Source organism: Hyla sarda, unplaced genomic scaffold (assembly GCF_029499605.1).
Source record: "Hyla sarda isolate aHylSar1 unplaced genomic scaffold, aHylSar1.hap1 scaffold_3290, whole genome shotgun sequence".
Lineage (NCBI taxonomy): Eukaryota > Metazoa > Chordata > Amphibia > Anura > Hylidae > Hyla > Hyla sarda.
The window spans coordinates 1-20,129 of NW_026610033.1; the positions used below are offsets into that span (position 1 = coordinate 1).

General features: G+C 47.5%; 7 non-coding genes and 1 pseudogene across 7 annotated transcripts; all 8 read right to left on the reverse strand.

Annotated features, from left to right (window-relative positions):
* Window positions 1–1,887: 1,887 nt before the first annotated feature.
* LOC130330010 (U2 spliceosomal RNA) lies at window positions 1,888–2,078 on the reverse strand. The gene has a single exon (XR_008873450.1). It is a non-coding gene; the product is annotated as a U2 spliceosomal RNA (small nuclear RNA).
* Window positions 2,079–4,194: 2,116 nt separating this feature from the next.
* Window positions 4,195–4,385, reverse strand: LOC130330015 (U2 spliceosomal RNA). Its single transcript, XR_008873453.1, has one exon. It is a non-coding gene; the product is annotated as a U2 spliceosomal RNA (small nuclear RNA).
* A 2,099-nt stretch (window positions 4,386–6,484) lies between these two features.
* On the reverse strand, window positions 6,485–6,675 carry LOC130330016 (U2 spliceosomal RNA). Its single transcript, XR_008873454.1, has one exon. It is a non-coding gene; the product is annotated as a U2 spliceosomal RNA (small nuclear RNA).
* Window positions 6,676–8,766: 2,091 nt separating this feature from the next.
* LOC130330017 (U2 spliceosomal RNA) lies at window positions 8,767–8,957 on the reverse strand. The gene has a single exon (XR_008873455.1). It is a non-coding gene; the product is annotated as a U2 spliceosomal RNA (small nuclear RNA).
* A 2,077-nt stretch (window positions 8,958–11,034) lies between these two features.
* Window positions 11,035–11,224, reverse strand: LOC130330011 (U2 spliceosomal RNA). Its single transcript, XR_008873451.1, has one exon. It is a non-coding gene; the product is annotated as a U2 spliceosomal RNA (small nuclear RNA).
* A 693-nt stretch (window positions 11,225–11,917) lies between these two features.
* LOC130330012 (U2 spliceosomal RNA) lies at window positions 11,918–12,105 on the reverse strand. Its single transcript, XR_008873452.1, has one exon. It is a non-coding gene; the product is annotated as a U2 spliceosomal RNA (small nuclear RNA).
* A 2,087-nt stretch (window positions 12,106–14,192) lies between these two features.
* Window positions 14,193–14,377, reverse strand: LOC130330018 (U2 spliceosomal RNA). Its single transcript, XR_008873456.1, has one exon. It is a non-coding gene; the product is annotated as a U2 spliceosomal RNA (small nuclear RNA).
* Window positions 14,378–15,824: 1,447 nt separating this feature from the next.
* Window positions 15,825–15,935, reverse strand: LOC130330014 (U2 spliceosomal RNA; annotated as a pseudogene).
* Window positions 15,936–20,129: the final 4,194 nt, after the last annotated feature.

The window sequence follows — 20,129 nt, forward strand, 5'->3', positions numbered from 1 at the left end:
GCAATCCATAACCCGGATTTGCCAGGAACCCTTCTTACTCCTCCTACTTGCATGTGACACTGGGCTTAGGATCTGCATAGGAAACACACACACAAGCACACACCTACCTTTGTTGCCTGCAGATGCCTCCTTGGCTGTCCCCAAACGGTATCAAACCAACACCCACGGGAAGCTGTAAGCATAGAGGACATGCCTGCACCCCATTGGACTTACCTGTGTGGGTTAAACCCGGGTTATTTGACAACCTATGGCGGTGATGGTTCTGCTCAGGCAGAGCAGTGCTGATGCTCCTCATAAAGCTGTCGCTGCTGTGAAGGTTCTAGGTGACATCACAAATCCCTATGGTTACATACACAACAAAGCTGGGTTGTTGTTGTTTACACTCTGCAAGGCCTGTGGAAGTGAGTGACATCATAGCACTGTAGTTCTGAGGGTTCTAGATGGATGCAACAATCTCCTGTTGCTTCTATGAAGGCCATAATAGACGACATCACCAAACAGCTCCATAGTCACATACACAGCAAAGGAGAGATGTTGTTTACACCTAGTGATGTCAGTGGTATTGAGTGACATCACAGCACAGTGCTAAGGCTCCTGGGCCTGGACACAGCAGCGGCTGCAATATCTCAACGGAGAATACGTTTATATATATGTGTGTGTGTGCGCGTATATATATATATATATATATATATATATATATATATATATATATATTTCTCCGCCGAAATCACTTTTAAACCCATTTCCACCTTTTCTTCCCTTCTCTTCCTCTTACTTTTTTTTCACGTTTTTTTACGTTTTTCTCCTTTTCGCCTCTTTTCTGGGCGTATTATTCTTCTTTTTCTTCTTTTTTTTCGTCTAATGCATACCCCATCAGTGCAGCAATGCTTATTCAATACCGCCAGCAGATGGAGACACTGGGGGATAATTTTCTAAGGATTTATACTGATTTTTCCTGTCTGAATTTGTCGCACAGAAAGTTGCAGGCCAAATATGTGTGACATTTCTGCGACTTTAGCTTCTAGAGCATTTTTACAACATTATACATAGGTGCTGAATACATAAAAAGCGACTGTTCAGCGACAGACAAGTCGCATCGGCTGAAAGTAGGCCAGAATGTCAGTCCATGTTGGAGCAGGTTTAGATACAGTCTAAAGTATAGATCTCAAAGTCTGTGCACAGAATTTAGCAAGGGCCTCGCACCTTCTGATGCATCAGGTAGGTGCACAATAGCATAGCCTAACCCTCTGTACTTTGGTCTATATTGATGCGGGACATAGACAGCCAGCTGATGACCAATCCATTAGTGCAATGGATGGCTGGAAGCATTTGTCTTTGCCTTTGCAATACCACAGAAGCAATGCATGGTCAATGTACAGCAATGACACACCTGTGTGAACAGCCAGGAGACCCCCCCCCCCCCCATGTTATGTTACATAGTTACATAGTTAGTACGGTCGAAAAAAGACATATGTCCATCAAGTTCAACCAGGGAATTAAGGGGTAGGGGTGTGGCGCGATATTGGGGAAGGGATGAGATTTTATATTTCTTCATAAGCATTAATCTTATTTTGTCAATTAGGAACATTCAGCACCCACCCGCTATCAAGGCAGCTGCCTATCATGTCATGCCCTACCTGCACAGGTGTGCTGGCTACTCAAATGATCCAATTAAGGAGGCCATTTAGTCAGCAGCAGCAGAAGTCCTGTGCCTGGACGCTCCAACAGCGGCCAGACACAAGCAGAAGCAGAAGCAGCAGAAGCAGCAGCAGCACCACCTTTTGTTTTTTGGCTGCAGCAGCAGCAAGGCCCACAGGGCTGGCTAGCTGGCTAGCCAGCAAGCAGGTAGCAATGAAAGTAGGAATCTTTCTTTTTAACCCTGTAAGGGGGTGGTGCACTGTACCCGAAGATACTGCCATATCGGGTCAATGCATAGGGCGACGGAAGCAAGCTTCGAAATCGGCCCCCGTTCTCAAAAATCCATTTAATATATGGTCCCCAGATAGGGGACGTATCAGATATTAAACTGATAAGAACAGATACTACACTTGATCTTAGCCAAAAGGCCGAGAAGCGATAACCGTGAAAGGGGCGGGCCCAACAAGGTGCCCTTCATGGGCACTATCACTGCTTGCTGTCAGGGAGGCTGCCAGACAATTTTCCATGCACACTCTGGGCTGGGGGGCAGTCAACCACCAGTACACACAGCAGAACCTAAACCCATACCATTATTGCTAAGCAGCAAGACAGGGGCCCATTGCACTCCCACGGGGCCTTTTTAAATGCAATCCATAACCCGGATTTGCCAGGAACCCTTCTTACTCCTCCTACTTGCATGTGACACTGGGCTTAGGATCTGCATAGGAAACACACACACAAGCACACACCTACCTTTGTTGCCTGCAGATGCCTCCTTGGCTGTCCCCAAACGGTATCAAACCAACACCCACGGGAAGCTGTAAGCATAGAGGACATGCCTGCACCCCATTGGACTTACCTGTGTGGGTTAAACCCGGGTTATTTGACAACCTATGGCGGTGATGGTTCTGCTCAGGCAGAGCAGTGCTGATGCTCCTCATAAAGCTGTCGCTGCTGTGAAGGTTCTAGGTGACATCACAAATCCCTATGGTTACATACACAACAAAGCTGGGTTGTTGTTGTTTACACTCTGCAAGGCCTGTGGAAGTGAGTGACATCATAGCACTGTAGTTCTGAGGGTTCTAGATGGATGCAACAATCTCCTGTTGCTTCTATGAAGGCCATAATAGACGACATCACCAAACAGCTCCATAGTCACATACACAGCAAAGGAGAGATGTTGTTTACACCTAGTGATGTCAGTGGTATTGAGTGACATCACAGCACAGTGCTAAGGCTCCTGGGCCTGGACACAGCAGCGGCTGCAATATCTCAACGGAGAATACGTTTATATATATGTGTGTGTGTGCGCGTATATATATATATATATATATATATATATATATATATATATATATATAAATATATATATATATATTTCTCCGCCGAAATCACTTTTAAACCCATTTCCACCTTTTTTTCCCTTCTCTTCCTCTTACTTTTTTTTCACGTTTTTTTACGTTTTTCTCCTTTTCGCCTCTTTTCTGGGCGTATTATTCTTCTTTTTCTTCTTTTTTTTCGTCTAATGCATACCCCATCAGTGCAGCAATGCTTATTCAATACCGCCAGCAGATGGAGACACTGGGGGATAATTTTCTAAGGATTTATACTGATTTTTCCTGTCTGAATTTGTCGCACAGAAAGTTGCAGGCCAAATATGTGTGACATTTCTGCGACTTTAGCTTCTAGAGCATTTTTACAACATTATACATAGGTGCTGAATACATAAAAGCGACTGTTCAGCGACAGACAAGTCGCATCGGCTGAAAGTAGGCCAGAATGTCAGTCCATGTTGGAGCAGGTTTAGATACAGTCTAAAGTATAGATCTCAAAGTCTGTGCACAGAATTTAGCAAGGGCCTCGCACCTTCTGATGCATCAGGTAGGTGCACAATAGCATAGCCTAACCCTCTGTACTTTGGTCTATATTGATGCGGGACATAGACAGCCAGCTGATGACCAATCCATTAGTGCAATGGATGGCTGGAAGCATTTGTCTTTGCCTTTGCAATACCACAGAAGCAATGCATGGTCAATGTACAGCAATGACACACCTGTGTGAACAGCCAGGAGACCCCCCCCCCCCATGTTATGTTACATAGTTACATAGTTAGTACGGTCGAAAAAAGACATATGTCCATCAAGTTCAACCAGGGAATTAAGGGGTAGGGGTGTGGCGCGATATTGGGGAAGGGATGAGATTTTATATTTCTTCATAAGCATTAATCTTATTTTGTCAATTAGGAACATTCAGCACCCACCCGCTATCAAGGCAGCTGCCTATCATGTCATGCCCTACCTGCACAGGTGTGCTGGCTACTCAAATGATCCAATTAAGGAGGCCATTTAGTCAGCAGCAGCAGAAGTCCTGTGCCTGGACGCTCCAACAGCGGCCAGACACAAGCAGAAGCAGAAGCAGCAGAAGCAGCAGCAGCACCACCTTTTGTTTTTTGGCTGCAGCAGCAGCAAGGCCCACAGGGCTGGCTAGCTGGCTAGCTGGCTAGCCAGCAAGCAGGTAGCAATGAAAGTAGGAATCTTTCTTTTTAACCCTGTAAGGGGGTGGTGCACTGTACCCGAAGATACTGCCATATCGGGTCAATGCATAGGGCGACGGAAGCAAGCTTCGAAATCGGCCCCCGTTCTCAAAAATCCATTTAATATATGGTCCCCAGATAGGGGACGTATCAGATATTAAACTGATAAGAACAGATACTACACTTGATCTTAGCCAAAAGGCCGAGAAGCGATAACCGTGAAAGGGGCGGGCCCAACAAGGTGCCCTTCATGGGCACTATCACTGCTTGCTGTCAGGGAGGCTGCCAGACAATTTTCCATGCACACTCTGGGCTGGGGGGCAGTCAACCACCAGTACACACAGCAGAACCTAAACCCATACCATTATTGCTAAGCAGCAAGACAGGGGCCCATTGCACTCCCACGGGGCCTTTTTAAATGCAATCCATAACCCGGATTTGCCAGGAACCCTTCTTACTCCTCCTACTTGCATGTGACACTGGGCTTAGGATCTGCATAGGAAACACACACACAAGCACACACCTACCTTTGTTGCCTGCAGATGCCTCCTTGGCTGTCCCCAAACGGTATCAAACCAACACCCACGGGAAGCTGTAAGCATAGAGGACATGCCTGCACCCCATTGGACTTACCTGTGTGGGTTAAACCCGGGTTATTTGACAACCTATGGCGGTGATGGTTCTGCTCAGGCAGAGCAGTGCTGATGCTCCTCATAAAGCTGTCGCTGCTGTGAAGGTTCTAGGTGACATCACAAATCCCTATGGTTACATACACAACAAAGCTGGGTTGTTGTTGTTTACACTCTGCAAGGCCTGTGGAAGTGAGTGACATCATAGCACTGTAGTTCTGAGGGTTCTAGATGGATGCAACAATCTCCTGTTGCTTCTATGAAGGCCATAATAGACGACATCACCAAACAGCTCCATAGTCACATACACAGCAAAGGAGAGATGTTGTTTACACCTAGTGATGTCAGTGGTATTGAGTGACATCACAGCACAGTGCTAAGGCTCCTGGGCCTGGACACAGCAGCGGCTGCAATATCTCAACGGAGAATACGTTTATATATATGTGTGTGTGTGCGCGTATATATATATATATATATATATATATATATATATATATATATATATATATATTTCTCCGCCGAAATCACTTTTAAACCCATTTCCACCTTTTCTTCCCTTCTCTTCCTCTTACTTTTTTTTCACGTTTTTTTACGTTTTTCTCCTTTTCGCCTCTTTTCTGGGCGTATTATTCTTCTTTTTCTTCTTTTTTTTCGTCTAATGCATACCCCATCAGTGCAGCAATGCTTATTCAATACCGCCAGCAGATGGAGACACTGGGGGATAATTTTCTAAGGATTTATACTGATTTTTCCTGTCTGAATTTGTCGCACAGAAAGTTGCAGGCCAAATATGTGTGACATTTCTGCGACTTTAGCTTCTAGAGCATTTTTACAACATTATACATAGGTGCTGAATACATAAAAAGCGACTGTTCAGCGACAGACAAGTCGCATCGGCTGAAAGTAGGCCAGAATGTCAGTCCATGTTGGAGCAGGTTTAGATACAGTCTAAAGTATAGATCTCAAAGTCTGTGCACAGAATTTAGCAAGGGCCTCGCACCTTCTGATGCATCAGGTAGGTGCACAATAGCATAGCCTAACCCTCTGTACTTTGGTCTATATTGATGCGGGACATAGACAGCCAGCTGATGACCAATCCATTAGTGCAATGGATGGCTGGAAGCATTTGTCTTTGCCTTTGCAATACCACAGAAGCAATGCATGGTCAATGTACAGCAATGACACACCTGTGTGAACAGCCAGGAGACCCCCCCCCCCCCCATGTTATGTTACATAGTTACATAGTTAGTACGGTCGAAAAAAGACATATGTCCATCAAGTTCAACCAGGGAATTAAGGGGTAGGGGTGTGGCGCGATATTGGGGAAGGGATGAGATTTTATATTTCTTCATAAGCATTAATCTTATTTTGTCAATTAGGAACATTCAGCACCCACCCGCTATCAAGGCAGCTGCCTATCATGTCATGCCCTACCTGCACAGGTGTGCTGGCTACTCAAATGATCCAATTAAGGAGGCCATTTAGTCAGCAGCAGCAGAAGTCCTGTGCCTGGACGCTCCAACAGCGGCCAGACACAAGCAGAAGCAGAAGCAGCAGAAGCAGCAGCAGCACCACCTTTTGTTTTTTGGCTGCAGCAGCAGCAAGGCCCACAGGGCTGGCTAGCTGGCTAGCCAGCAAGCAGGTAGCAATGAAAGTAGGAATCTTTCTTTTTAACCCTGTAAGGGGGTGGTGCACTGTACCCGAAGATACTGCCATATCGGGTCAATGCATAGGGCGACGGAAGCAAGCTTCGAAATCGGCCCCCGTTCTCAAAAATCCATTTAATATATGGTCCCCAGATAGGGGACGTATCAGATATTAAACTGATAAGAACAGATACTACACTTGATCTTAGCCAAAAGGCCGAGAAGCGATAACCGTGAAAGGGGCGGGCCCAACAAGGTGCCCTTCATGGGCACTATCACTGCTTGCTGTCAGGGAGGCTGCCAGACAATTTTCCATGCACACTCTGGGCTGGGGGGCAGTCAACCACCAGTACACACAGCAGAACCTAAACCCATACCATTATTGCTAAGCAGCAAGACAGGGGCCCATTGCACTCCCACGGGGCCTTTTTAAATGCAATCCATAACCCGGATTTGCCAGGAACCCTTCTTACTCCTCCTACTTGCATGTGACACTGGGCTTAGGATCTGCATAGGAAACACACACACAAGCACACACCTACCTTTGTTGCCTGCAGATGCCTCCTTGGCTGTCCCCAAACGGTATCAAACCAACACCCACGGGAAGCTGTAAGCATAGAGGACATGCCTGCACCCCATTGGACTTACCTGTGTGGGTTAAACCCGGGTTATTTGACAACCTATGGCGGTGATGGTTCTGCTCAGGCAGAGCAGTGCTGATGCTCCTCATAAAGCTGTCGCTGCTGTGAAGGTTCTAGGTGACATCACAAATCCCTATGGTTACATACACAACAAAGCTGGGTTGTTGTTGTTTACACTCTGCAAGGCCTGTGGAAGTGAGTGACATCATAGCACTGTAGTTCTGAGGGTTCTAGATGGATGCAACAATCTCCTGTTGCTTCTATGAAGGCCATAATAGACGACATCACCAAACAGCTCCATAGTCACATACACAGCAAAGGAGAGATGTTGTTTACACCTAGTGATGTCAGTGGTATTGAGTGACATCACAGCACAGTGCTAAGGCTCCTGGGCCTGGACACAGCAGCGGCTGCAATATCTCAACGGAGAATACGTTTATATATATGTGTGTGTGTGCGCGTATATATATATATATATATATATATATATATATATATATATATTTCTCCGCCGAAATCACTTTTAAACCCATTTCCACCTTTTTTTTCCCTTCTCTTCCTCTTACTTTTTTTTCACGTTTTTTTACGTTTTTCTCCTTTTCGCCTCTTTTCTGGGCGTATTATTCTTCTTTTTCTTCTTTTTTTTCGTCTAATGCATACCCCATCAGTGCAGCAATGCTTATTCAATACCGCCAGCAGATGGAGACACTGGGGGATAATTTTCTAAGGATTTATACTGATTTTTCCTGTCTGAATTTGTCGCACAGAAAGTTGCAGGCCAAATATGTGTGACATTTCTGCGACTTTAGCTTCTAGAGCATTTTTACAACATTATACATAGGTGCTGAATACATAAAAAGCGACTGTTCAGCGACAGACAAGTCGCATCGGCTGAAAGTAGGCCAGAATGTCAGTCCATGTTGGAGCAGGTTTAGATACAGTCTAAAGTATAGATCTCAAAGTCTGTGCACAGAATTTAGCAAGGGCCTCGCACCTTCTGATGCATCAGGTAGGTGCACAATAGCATAGCCTAACCCTCTGTACTTTGGTCTATATTGATGCGGGACATAGACAGCCAGCTGATGACCAATCCATTAGTGCAATGGATGGCTGGAAGCATTTGTCTTTGCCTTTGCAATACCACAGAAGCAATGCATGGTCAATGTACAGCAATGACACACCTGTGTGAACAGCCAGGAGACCCCCCCCCCCCCCCATGTTATGTTACATAGTTACATAGTTAGTACGGTCGAAAAAAGACATATGTCCATCAAGTTCAACCAGGGAATTAAGGGGTAGGGGTGTGGCGCGATATTGGGGAAGGGATGAGATTTTATATTTCTTCATAAGCATTAATCTTATTTTGTCAATTAGGAACATTCAGCACCCACCCGCTATCAAGGCAGCTGCCTATCATGTCATGCCCTACCTGCACAGGTGTGCTGGCTACTCAAATGATCCAATTAAGGAGGCCATTTAGTCAGCAGCAGCAGAAGTCCTGTGCCTGGACGCTCCAACAGCGGCCAGACACAAGCAGAAGCAGAAGCAGCAGAAGCAGCAGCAGCACCACCTTTTGTTTTTTGGCTGCAGCAGCAGCAAGGCCCACAGGGCTGGCTAGCTGGCTAGCCAGCAAGCAGGTAGCAATGAAAGTAGGAATCTTTCTTTTTAACCCTGTAAGGGGGTGGTGCACTGTACCCGAAGATACTGCCATATCGGGTCAATGCATAGGGCGACGGAAGCAAGCTTCGAAATCGGCCCCCGTTCTCAAAAATCCATTTAATATATGGTCCCCAGATAGGGGACGTATCAGATATTAAACTGATAAGAACAGATACTACACTTGATCTTAGCCAAAAGGCCGAGAAGCGATAACCGTGAAAGGGGCGGGCCCAACAAGGTGCCCTTCATGGGCACTATCACTGCTTGCTGTCAGGGAGGCTGCCAGACAATTTTCCATGCACACTCTGGGCTGGGGGGCAGTCAACCACCAGTACACACAGCAGAACCTAAACCCATACCATTATTGCTAAGCAGCAAGACAGGGGCCCATTGCACTCCCACGGGGCCTTTTTAAATGCAATCCATAACCCGGATTTGCCAGGAACCCTTCTTACTCCTCCGACTTGCATGTGACACTGGGCTTAGGATCTGCATAGGAAACACACACACAAGCACACACCTACCTTTGTTGCCTGCAGATGCCTCCTTGGCTGTCCCCAAACGGTATCAAACCAACACCCACGGGAAGCTGTAAGCATAGAGGACATGCCTGCACCCCATTGGACTTACCTGTGTGGGTTAAACCCGGGTTATTTGACAACCTATGGCGGTGATGGTTCTGCTCAGGCAGAGCAGTGCTGATGCTCCTCATAAAGCTGTCGCTGCTGTGAAGGTTCTAGGTGACATCACAAATCCCTATGGTTACATACACAACAAAGCTGGGTTGTTGTTGTTTACACTCTGCAAGGCCTGTGGAAGTGAGTGACATCATAGCACTGTAGTTCTGAGGGTTCTAGATGGATGCAACAATCTCCTGTTGCTTCTATGAAGGCCATAATAGACGACATCACCAAACAGCTCCATAGTCACATACACAGCAAAGGAGAGATGTTGTTTACACCTAGTGATGTCAGTGGTATTGAGTGACATCACAGCACAGTGCTAAGGCTCCTGGGCCTGGACACAGCAGCGGCTGCAATATCTCAACGGAGAATACGTTTATATATATGTGTGTGTGTGCGCGTATATATATATATATATATATATATATATATTTCTCCGCCGAAATCACTTTTAAACCCATTTCCACCTTTTTTTCCCTTCTCTTCCTCTTACTTTTTTTTCACGTTTTTTTACGTTTTTCTCCTTTTCGCCTCTTTTCTGGGCGTATTATTCTTCTTTTTCTTCTTTTTTTTCGTCTAATGCATACCCCATCAGTGCAGCAATGCTTATTCAATACCGCCAGCAGATGGAGACACTGGGGGATAATTTTCTAAGGATTTATACTGATTTTTCCTGTCTGAATTTGTCGCACAGAAAGTTGCAGGCCAAATATGTGTGACATTTCTGCGACTTTAGCTTCTAGAGCATTTTTACAACATTATACATAGGTGCTGAATACATAAAAAGCGACTGTTCAGCGACAGACAAGTCGCATCGGCTGAAAGTAGGCCAGAATGTCAGTCCATGTTGGAGCAGGTTTAGATACAGTCTAAAGTATAGATCTCAAAGTCTGTGCACAGAATTTAGCAAGGGCCTCGCACCTTCTGATGCATCAGGTAGGTGCACAATAGCATAGCCTAACCCTCTGTACTTTGGTCTATATTGATGCGGGACATAGACAGCCAGCTGATGACCAATCCATTAGTGCAATGGATGGCTGGAAGCATTTGTCTTTGCCTTTGCAATACCACAGAAGCAATGCATGGTCAATGTACAGCAATGACACACCTGTGTGAACAGCCAGGAGACCCCCCCCCCCCCCATGTTATGTTACATAGTTACATAGTTAGTACGGTCGAAAAAAGACATATGTCCATCAAGTTCAACCAGGGAATTAAGGGGTAGGGGTGTGGCGCGATATTGGGGAAGGGATGAGATTTTATATTTCTTCATAAGCATTAATCTTATTTTGTCAATTAGGAACATTCAGCACCCACCCGCTATCAAGGCAGCTGCCTATCATGTCATGCCCTACCTGCACAGGTGTGCTGGCTACTCAAATGATCCAATTAAGGAGGCCATTTAGTCAGCAGCAGCAGAAGTCCTGTGCCTGGACGCTCCAACAGCGGCCAGACACAAGCAGAAGCAGAAGCAGCAGAAGCAGCAGCAGCACCACCTTTTGTTTTTTGGCTGCAGCAGCAGCAAGGCCCACAGGGCTGGCTAGCTGGCTAGCCAGCAAGCAGGTAGCAATGAAAGTAGGAATCTTTCTTTTTAACCCTGTAAGGGGGTGGTGCACTGTACCCGAAGATACTGCCATATCGGGTCAATGCATAGGGCGACGGAAGCAAGCTTCGAAATCGGCCCCCGTTCTCAAAAATCCATTTAATATATGGTCCCCAGATAGGGGACGTATCAGATATTAAACTGATAAGAACAGATTTTTTTTTTTTTTTTTTTTTTTTATCTAAAGCCGAGGAACGTGCTTTTGATTCACCCAAAGTGCAAGAAAAAGTGCAAACGTGTTACACTAAAAAAACGTGCACAAAGGATGCGGTCTATCGCAAGCCCTTCTCCGATAGGAGAGAGGCCCCCCAACAAACCTTACCCTTCGCCTCCGGACCAAAAGGTACCTGCGAGGTTCCAGGTTCGATGTCCCTTTTCACCGAAGCTACTAGGGGACCACAAATGCTCCCGGCATCCCCCTTGGCGTTAGCCAAGGTATCTGCCCGCAGAGCCGATTACGGTAGGTACCCTGCCAAAGCAGGAGTACCCGGGGTGTTTGCAGGGAGGTGCGGAACCTAATGGCCACACACACCTCCCCTAGACCGCCAGGAGGGACACCCAGAAGGGCTACCGCATCCTGACAAATCCTGTGAACACACAACACGCAAAAAGTGACACAGTGAGACAAAAAATAAATAAATAAGTGAATGTGTGCAGATATACTGCCCGGACATCCGGCCGGATCTATAAAAATTTCTCTGATCCTAGCCAGAAGGCCGGGAATCAAGAGGTGAGTGCCACAAGGTGAAGAGATTATGGTGCCCGTGCTTCAACTCAGTGAGTCTATCCTCCCAGTGAGTTTCGGCACCTCGGGGTCACCACTCCCCGAGGCACAAAAGTACCTCGGCTCTAGACCCTCTCAGCCTCATGGCGAGACCCGGAGGGAACAGGTCACATCGGGGCAGCCGTCGAGCTGATTCCTCAGAACCAGCCCCGGAAAGCCCTGGTACACCTGCATCCTCCATGCAGCACCCATCCCCACCAGCCCCATATCGGCGTTACGGTCCACCGGTATGAAAAACTGATAAGAACAGATACTACACTTGATCTTAGCCAAAAGGCCGAGAAGCGATAACCGTGAAAGGGGCGGGCCCAACAAGGTGCCCTTCATGGGCACTATCACTGCTTGCTGTCAGGGAGGCTGCCAGACAATTTTCCATGCACACTCTGGGCTGGGGGGCAGTCAACCACCAGTACACACAGCAGAACCTAAACCCATACCATTATTGCTAAGCAGCAAGACAGGGGCCCATTGCACTCCCACGGGGCCTTTTTAAATGCAATCCATAACCCGGATTTGCCAGGAACCCTTCTTACTCCTCCTACTTGCATGTGACACTGGGCTTAGGATCTGCATAGGAAACACACACACAAGCACACACCTACCTTTGTTGCCTGCAGATGCCTCCTTGGCTGTCCCCAAACGGTATCAAACCAACACCCACGGGAAGCTGTAAGCATAGAGGACATGCCTGCACCCAATTGGACTTACCTGTGTGGGTTAAACCCGGGTTATTTGACAACCTATGGCGGTGATGGTTCTGCTCAGGCAGAGCAGTGCTGATGCTCCTCATAAAGCTGTCGCTGCTGTGAAGGTTCTAGGTGACATCACAAATCCCTATGGTTACATACACAACAAAGCTGGGTTGTTGTTGTTTACACTCTGCAAGGCCTGTGGAAGTGAGTGACATCATAGCACTGTAGTTCTGAGGGTTCTAGATGGATGCAACAATCTCCTGTTGCTTCTATGAAGGCCATAATAGACGACATCACCAAACAGCTCCATAGTCACATACACAGCAAAGGAGAGATGTTGTTTACACCTAGTGATGTCAGTGGTATTGAGTGACATCACAGCACAGTGCTAAGGCTCCTGGGCCTGGACACAGCAGCGGCTGCAATATCTCAACGGAGAATACGTTTATATATATGTGTGTGTGTGCGCGTATATATATATATATATATATATATATATATATATATATATTTCTCCGCCGAAATCACTTTTAAACCCATTTCCACCTTTTTTTCCCTTCTCTTCCTCTTACTTTTTTTTCACGTTTTTTTACGTTTTTCTCCTTTTCGCCTCTTTTCTGGGCGTATTATTCTTCTTTTTCTTCTTTTTTTTCGTCTAATGCATACCCCATCAGTGCAGCAATGCTTATTCAATACCGCCAGCAGATGGAGACACTGGGGGATAATTTTCTAAGGATTTATACTGATTTTTCCTGTCTGAATTTGTCGCACAGAAAGTTGCAGGCCAAATATGTGTGACATTTCTGCGACTTTAGCTTCTAGAGCATTTTTACAACATTATACATAGGTGCTGAATACATAAAAAGCGACTGTTCAGCGACAGACAAGTCGCATCGGCTGAAAGTAGGCCAGAATGTCAGTCCATGTTGGAGCAGGTTTAGATACAGTCTAAAGTATAGATCTCAAAGTCTGTGCACAGAATTTAGCAAGGGCCTCGCACCTTCTGATGCATCAGGTAGGTGCACAATAGCATAGCCTAACCCTCTGTACTTTGGTCTATATTGATGCGGGACATAGACAGCCAGCTGATGACCAATCCATTAGTGCAATGGATGGCTGGAAGCATTTGTCTTTGCCTTTGCAATACCACAGAAGCAATGCATGGTCAATGTACAGCAATGACACACCTGTGTGAACAGCCAGGAGACCCCCCCCCCCCCCATGTTATGTTACATAGTTACATAGTTAGTACGGTCGAAAAAAGACATATGTCCATCAAGTTCAACCAGGGAATTAAGGGGTAGGGGTGTGGCGCGATATTGGGGAAGGGATGAGATTTTATATTTCTTCATAAGCATTAATCTTATTTTGTCAATTAGGAACATTCAGCACCCACCCGCTATCAAGGCAGCTGCCTATCATGTCATGCCCTACCTGCACAGGTGTGCTGGCTACTCAAATGATCCAATTAAGGAGGCCATTTAGTCAGCAGCAGCAGAAGTCCTGTGCCTGGACGCTCCAACAGCGGCCAGACACAAGCAGAAGCAGAAGCAGCAGAAGCAGCAGCAGCACCACCTTTTGTTTTTTGGCTGCAGCAGCAGCAAGGCCCACAGGGCTGGCTAGCTGGCTAGCCAGCAAGCAGGTAGCAATGAAAGTAGGAATCTTTCTTTTTAACCCTGTAAGGGGGTGGTGCACTGTACCCGAAGATACTGCCATATCGGGTCAATGCATAGGGCGACGGAAGCAAGCTTCGAAATCGGCCCCCGTTCTCAAAAATCCATTTAATATATGGTCCCCAGATAGGGGACGTATCAGATATTAAACTGATAAGAACAGATTTTTTTTTTAAGTTAACCCTCAGAACTCCATCAGAGCTCTAAGTTCTTATTTGAGCTTGATTTTTTTTGTTCATCATCAGGAAAACCCGTTTTTCTTTATTTCTTTATCTTTTTTAACAATAAAATAAACCATATTTAAAACATAAAAAAAATATTTAACCAAAACTAACCATGCAATATTTCACCAAAGAGGATTACCAAAAGGTCATTCCTCTTCTCCATGCAAAAACCATCAAGAACTCTAGGAAACCACAAGTTATTGCACCTCTCTGCATCTCACTTTTAGCTGGAACCGCCAGCCATGCCGGAACTTTGTATGTTTCCACAAATCTATCCACATCTGCGTGAAACGAACGATAAACTTTATCCCTTGCTTCATTTATTTTGTATCCCAATCTTTCTTTTAGACTACCCAAATCCTTGTCAAAGGCCTTTTTCTCTTTATTTGTCACACTCTCGAAAACAACATCAAGAGAGCCTCCATACCTTACCGGTATAAATTCATCTTCTTCATTTTCTTTCCTTTTCTTCTCCTCCACCACTTTTCTAGTTGGAGCTTCTTCCCCTTCCGGTTCTTCACTCACTTCAATTGCCTCCTCTCTATTTCTTTTCATACCCTCCTTCTTCTTCTTCTTCCTCTTAGGACACGTGCCTACCAGATGCCCCTCATCACCACATAGGTGGCATTTTTTCTTTTCTTTACATGCTTCTGGTTCATGGCCTTCTCCTTGACATTTATAGCACCACAAGATGTCGCAGAAATCTTTCCTATGCCCGTACTTCTTACACTTTCGACAAAAGTCGTCCATGCCAGAAAAGAACAGGTCCCCATTTACTGTACCAATCTTAAAACGACCAGGCGGATACATTAGCCTTCCATCAGGTGCTTTCTGAAACTTCACTTGAAATTTCCACTTCGTCGTCCAAAGACCGAATTGATTATATATCTTGCCTTTTGGCTTCACCTCCTCACAGAATCTGGAAAGGAACAAAACAATCTCCTCTTCTGGAATATACGGACTGTACATCCTTACAGTTAGAAGTCTTTCCTGCGTCGGAAAATGGGGAGTAATCTCTACCCCTCCCAATACAGGGTGCGACTTCCACAGCAATGCTTTATTGCAGAACATACCACAGTCCTCCTCCGAAACCAGAACCACGTCATAGATACCACTTCTTGGAAATTCCAGCATGGATAATATATGTTCCTTCTTCAGCTCAAAGAGCTTGAACAAAATCTCTTCCACTACGAAAAATAAGCCTCTCTCCTTCTTCTCAGGGTCCAAAAGAGTAACACGAACTCCATTTCGTAGTCTGGCGTAGCTAGGTACACCTATAGCAGGATCTTCTGTCTTGCCAGCCTCCTCCATCGCAGAACAAAACACCTCCCCTACTGCAAGCAGGTAGGTGGTGATCGCTTCTCGTTGCCCGGGGACTAAGCCGCTACCCTGATGTCAGCAAGGGGGTTTAGTCCCACCAAAAGGTGGAACGATCCCCCAGGGAAAAGGAGCGGGTACCCCGGGCACCTTCCAGCCAGATCAAGCAAGCAAATACTACACTTGATCTTAGCCAAAAGGCCGAGAAGCGATAACCGTGAAAGGGGCGGGCCCAACAAGGTGCCCTTCATGGGCACTATCACTGCTTGCTGTCAGGGAGGCTGCCAGACAATTTTCCATGCACACTCTGGGCTGGGGGGCAGTCAACCACCAGTACACATGTTACGCCGAGCGCTCCGGGTCCCCGCTCCTCCCCGGAGCGCTCGCTTCACTCTCCCCGCGGCAGCGCTCCGGTCACGTCCTCTGACCCGGGGCGCTGCGATTCCGCTGCCAGCCGGGATGCGATTCGCGATGCGGGTAGCGCCCGCTCGCGATGTGCACCCCGGCTCCCCTACCTGACTCGCTCTCCGTCTGTTCTGTCCCGGCGCGCGCGGCCCCGCTCCCTAGGGCGCGCGCGCGCCGGGTCCCTGCGATTTAAAGGGCCACTGCGCCGCTGATTGGCGCAGTGGTTCCAATTAGTTTGTTCACCTGTGCACTTCCCTATATCACCTCACTTCCCCTGCACTCCCTTGCCGGATCTTGTTGCCTTAGTGCCAGTGAAAGCGTTCCTTGTGTGTTCCTTGCCTGTGTTTCCAGACCTTCTGCCGTTGCCCCTGACTACGATCCTTGCTGCCTGCCCCGACCTTCTGCTACGTCTGACCTTGCTTCTGCCTACTCCCTTGTACCGCGCCTATCTTCAGCAGCCAGAGAGGTGAGCCGTTGCTAGTGGATACGACCTGGTCACTACCGCCGCAGCAAGACCATCCCGCTTTGCGGCGGGCTCTGGTGAAAACCAGTAGTGGCTTAGAACCGGTCCACTAGCACGGTCCACGCCAATCCCTCTCTGGCACAGAGGATCCACTACCTGCCAGCCGGCATCGTGACAGTAGATCCGGCCATGGATCCCGCTGAAGTTCCTCTGCCAGTTGTCGCTGACCTCACCACGGTGGTCGCCCAGCAGTCACAACAGATAGCGCAACAAGGCCAACAGCTGTCTCAACTGACCGTTATGCTACAACAGTTACTACCACAGCTTCAGCAGTCATCTCCTCCGCCAGCTCCTGCACCTCCTCCGCAGCGAGTGGCCGCTCCTGGGATACGCTTATCCTTGCCGGATAAATTTGATGGGGACTCTAAGTTTTGCCGTGGCTTTCTTTCCCAATGTTCCCTGCATCTGGAGATGATGTCGGACCTGTTTCCCACTGAAAGGTCTAAGGTGGCTTTCGTAGTCAGCCTTCTGTCCGGAAAAGCCCTGTCATGGGCCACACCGCTCTGGGACCGCAATGACCCCGTCACTGCCTCTGTACACTCCTTCTTCTCGGAAATCCGAAGTGTCTTTGAGGAACCTGCCCGAGCCTCTTCTGCTGAGACTGCCCTGTTGAACCTGGTCCAGGGTAATTCTTCCGTTGGCGAGTATGCCGTACAATTCCGTACTCTTGCTTCAGAATTGTCCTGGAATAATGAGGCCCTCTGCGCGACCTTCAAAAAAGGCCTATCCAGCAACATTAAAGATGTTCTGGCCGCACGAGAAATTCCTGCTAATCTACATGAACTTATTCACCTAGCCACTCGCATTGACATGCGTTTTTCCGAAAGGCGTCAGGAACTCCGCCAAGATATGGACTCTGTTCGCACGAGGCGTTTCTTCTCCTCGGCTCCTCTCTCCTCTGGTCCCCTGCAATCTGTTCCTGTGCCTCCCGCCGTGGAGGCTATGCAGGTCGACCGGTCTCGCCTGACACCTCAAGAGAGGACACGACGCCGTATGGAGAACCTCTGCCTGTACTGTGCTAGTACCGAACACTTCCTGAGAGATTGTCCTATCCGTCCTCCCCGCCTGGAAAGACGTACGCTGACTCCGCACAAAGGTGAAACAGTCCTTGATGTCTACTCTGCTTCTCCACGTCTTACTGTGCCTGTGCGGATGTCTGCCTCTGCCTTCTCCTTCTCTACAGTGGCCTTCTTGGACTCTGGATCTGCAGGAAATTTTATTTTGGCCTCTCTCGTCAACAGGTTCAACATCCCGGTGACCAGTCTCGCCAGACCCCTCTACATCAATTGTGTAAATAATGAAAGATTGGACTGTACCATACGTTTCCGCACGGAGCCCCTTCTTATGAGCATCGGATCTCATCATGAGAGGATTGAACTTTTGGTCCTCCCCAATTGCACCTCGGAAATTCTCCTTGGACTTCCCTGGCTTCAACTTCATTCCCCTACCCTGGATTGGTCCACTGGGGAGATCAAGAGTTGGGGGTCCTCTTGTTCCAAGAACTGTCTAAAACCGGTTCCCAGTAACCCTTGCCGTAACTCTGTGGTTCCTCCAGTAACCGGTCTCCCTAAGGCCTATATGGACTTCGCGGATGTTTTCTGCAAAAAACAAGCTGAGACTCTACCTCCTCACAGGCCTTATGATTGCCCTATCGACCTCCTCCCGGGCACTACTCCACCCCGGGGCAGAATTTATCCTCTCTCTGCCCCAGAGACTCTTGCCATGTCCGAATACGTCCAGGAGAATCTAAAAAAGGGCTTTATCCGTAAATCCTCCTCTCCTGCCGGAGCCGGATTTTTCTTTGTGTCCAAAAAAGATGGCTCCCTACGTCCTTGCATTGACTACCGCGGTCTTAATAAAATCACGGTTAAGAACCGCTACCCCTTACCCCTCATCTCTGAACTCTTTGATCGCCTCCAAGGTGCCCACATCTTCACTAAATTGGACTTAAGAGGCGCCTATAACCTCATCCGCATCAGAGAGGGGGACGAGTGGAAAACGGCATTTAACACCAGAGATGGACACTTTGAGTATCTGGTCATGCCCTTTGGACTGTGCAACGCCCCTGCCGTCTTCCAAGACTTTGTCAATGAAATTTTTCGTGATCTGTTATACTCCTGTGTTGTTGTATATCTGGACGATATCCTAATTTTTTCTGCCAATCTAGAAGAACACCGCCAGCATGTCCGTATGGTTCTTCAGAGACTTCGTGACAACCAACTCTATGCCAAAATTGAGAAATGTCTGTTTGAATGCCAATCTCTTCCTTTTCTAGGATATTTGGTCTCGGGCCAGGGACTACAGATGGATCCAGACAAACTCTCTGCCGTCTTAGATTGGCCACGCCCCTCCGGACTCCGTGCTATCCAACGCTTTTTGGGGTTCGCCAATTACTACAGGCAATTTATTCCACATTTTTCTACCATTGTGGCTCCTATCGTGGCTTTAACCAAAAAAAATGCTGATCCCAAGTCCTGGCCTCCTCAAGCAGAAGACGCCTTTAAACGACTCAAGTCTGCCTTTTCTTCGGCTCCCGTCCTCTCCAGACCTGACCCTTCCAAACCCTTCCTATTGGAGGTTGATGCCTCCTCAGTGGGAGCTGGAGCTGTTCTTCTACAAAAAAATTCTTCCGGGCATGCTGTCACTTGTGGTTTTTTCTCTAGGACCTTCTCTCCAGCGGAGAGGAACTACTCCATCGGGGATCGAGAGCTTCTAGCCATTAAATTAGCACTTGAGGAATGGAGGCATCTGCTGGAGGGATCAAGTTCTCCTGTTATTATCTACACCGACCACAAGAACCTCTCCTACCTCCAGTCTGCCCAACGGCTGAATCCTCGCCAGGCCCGGTGGTCTCTGTTCTTTGCCCGATTTAATTTTGAGATTCACTTTCGTCCTGCCGATAAGAACATTAGGGCCGATGCTCTCTCTCGTTCCTCGGATGCCTCAGAAGTTGAACTCTCTCCGCAACACATCATTCCACCTGACTGCCTGATCTCCACTTCTCCTGCCTCCATCAGGCAGACTCCTCCAGGAAAGACCTTTGTTTCTCCTCGCCAACGCCTCGGAATCCTCAAATGGGGTCACTCCTCCCATCTCGCAGGTCATGCGGGTATCAAGAAATCTGTGCAACTCATCTCCCGCTTCTATTGGTGGCCGACTCTGGAGACGGATGTTGTGGACTTTGTGCGAGCCTGCACTATCTGTGCCCGGGATAAGACTCCTCGCCAGAAGCCCGCTGGTTTTCTTCATCCTCTGCCTGTCCCCGAACAGCCTTGGTCTCTGATTGGTATGGATTTTATTACTGATTTACCCCCTTCCCGTGGCAACACTGTTATTTGGGTGGTCGTTGATCGATTTTCCAAGATGGCACATTTTATTCCCCTTCCTGGTCTTCCTTCAGCGCCTCAGTTGGCAAAGCAATTTTTTGTACACATTTTTCGTCTTCACGGGTTGCCTACGCAGATTGTCTCGGATAGAGG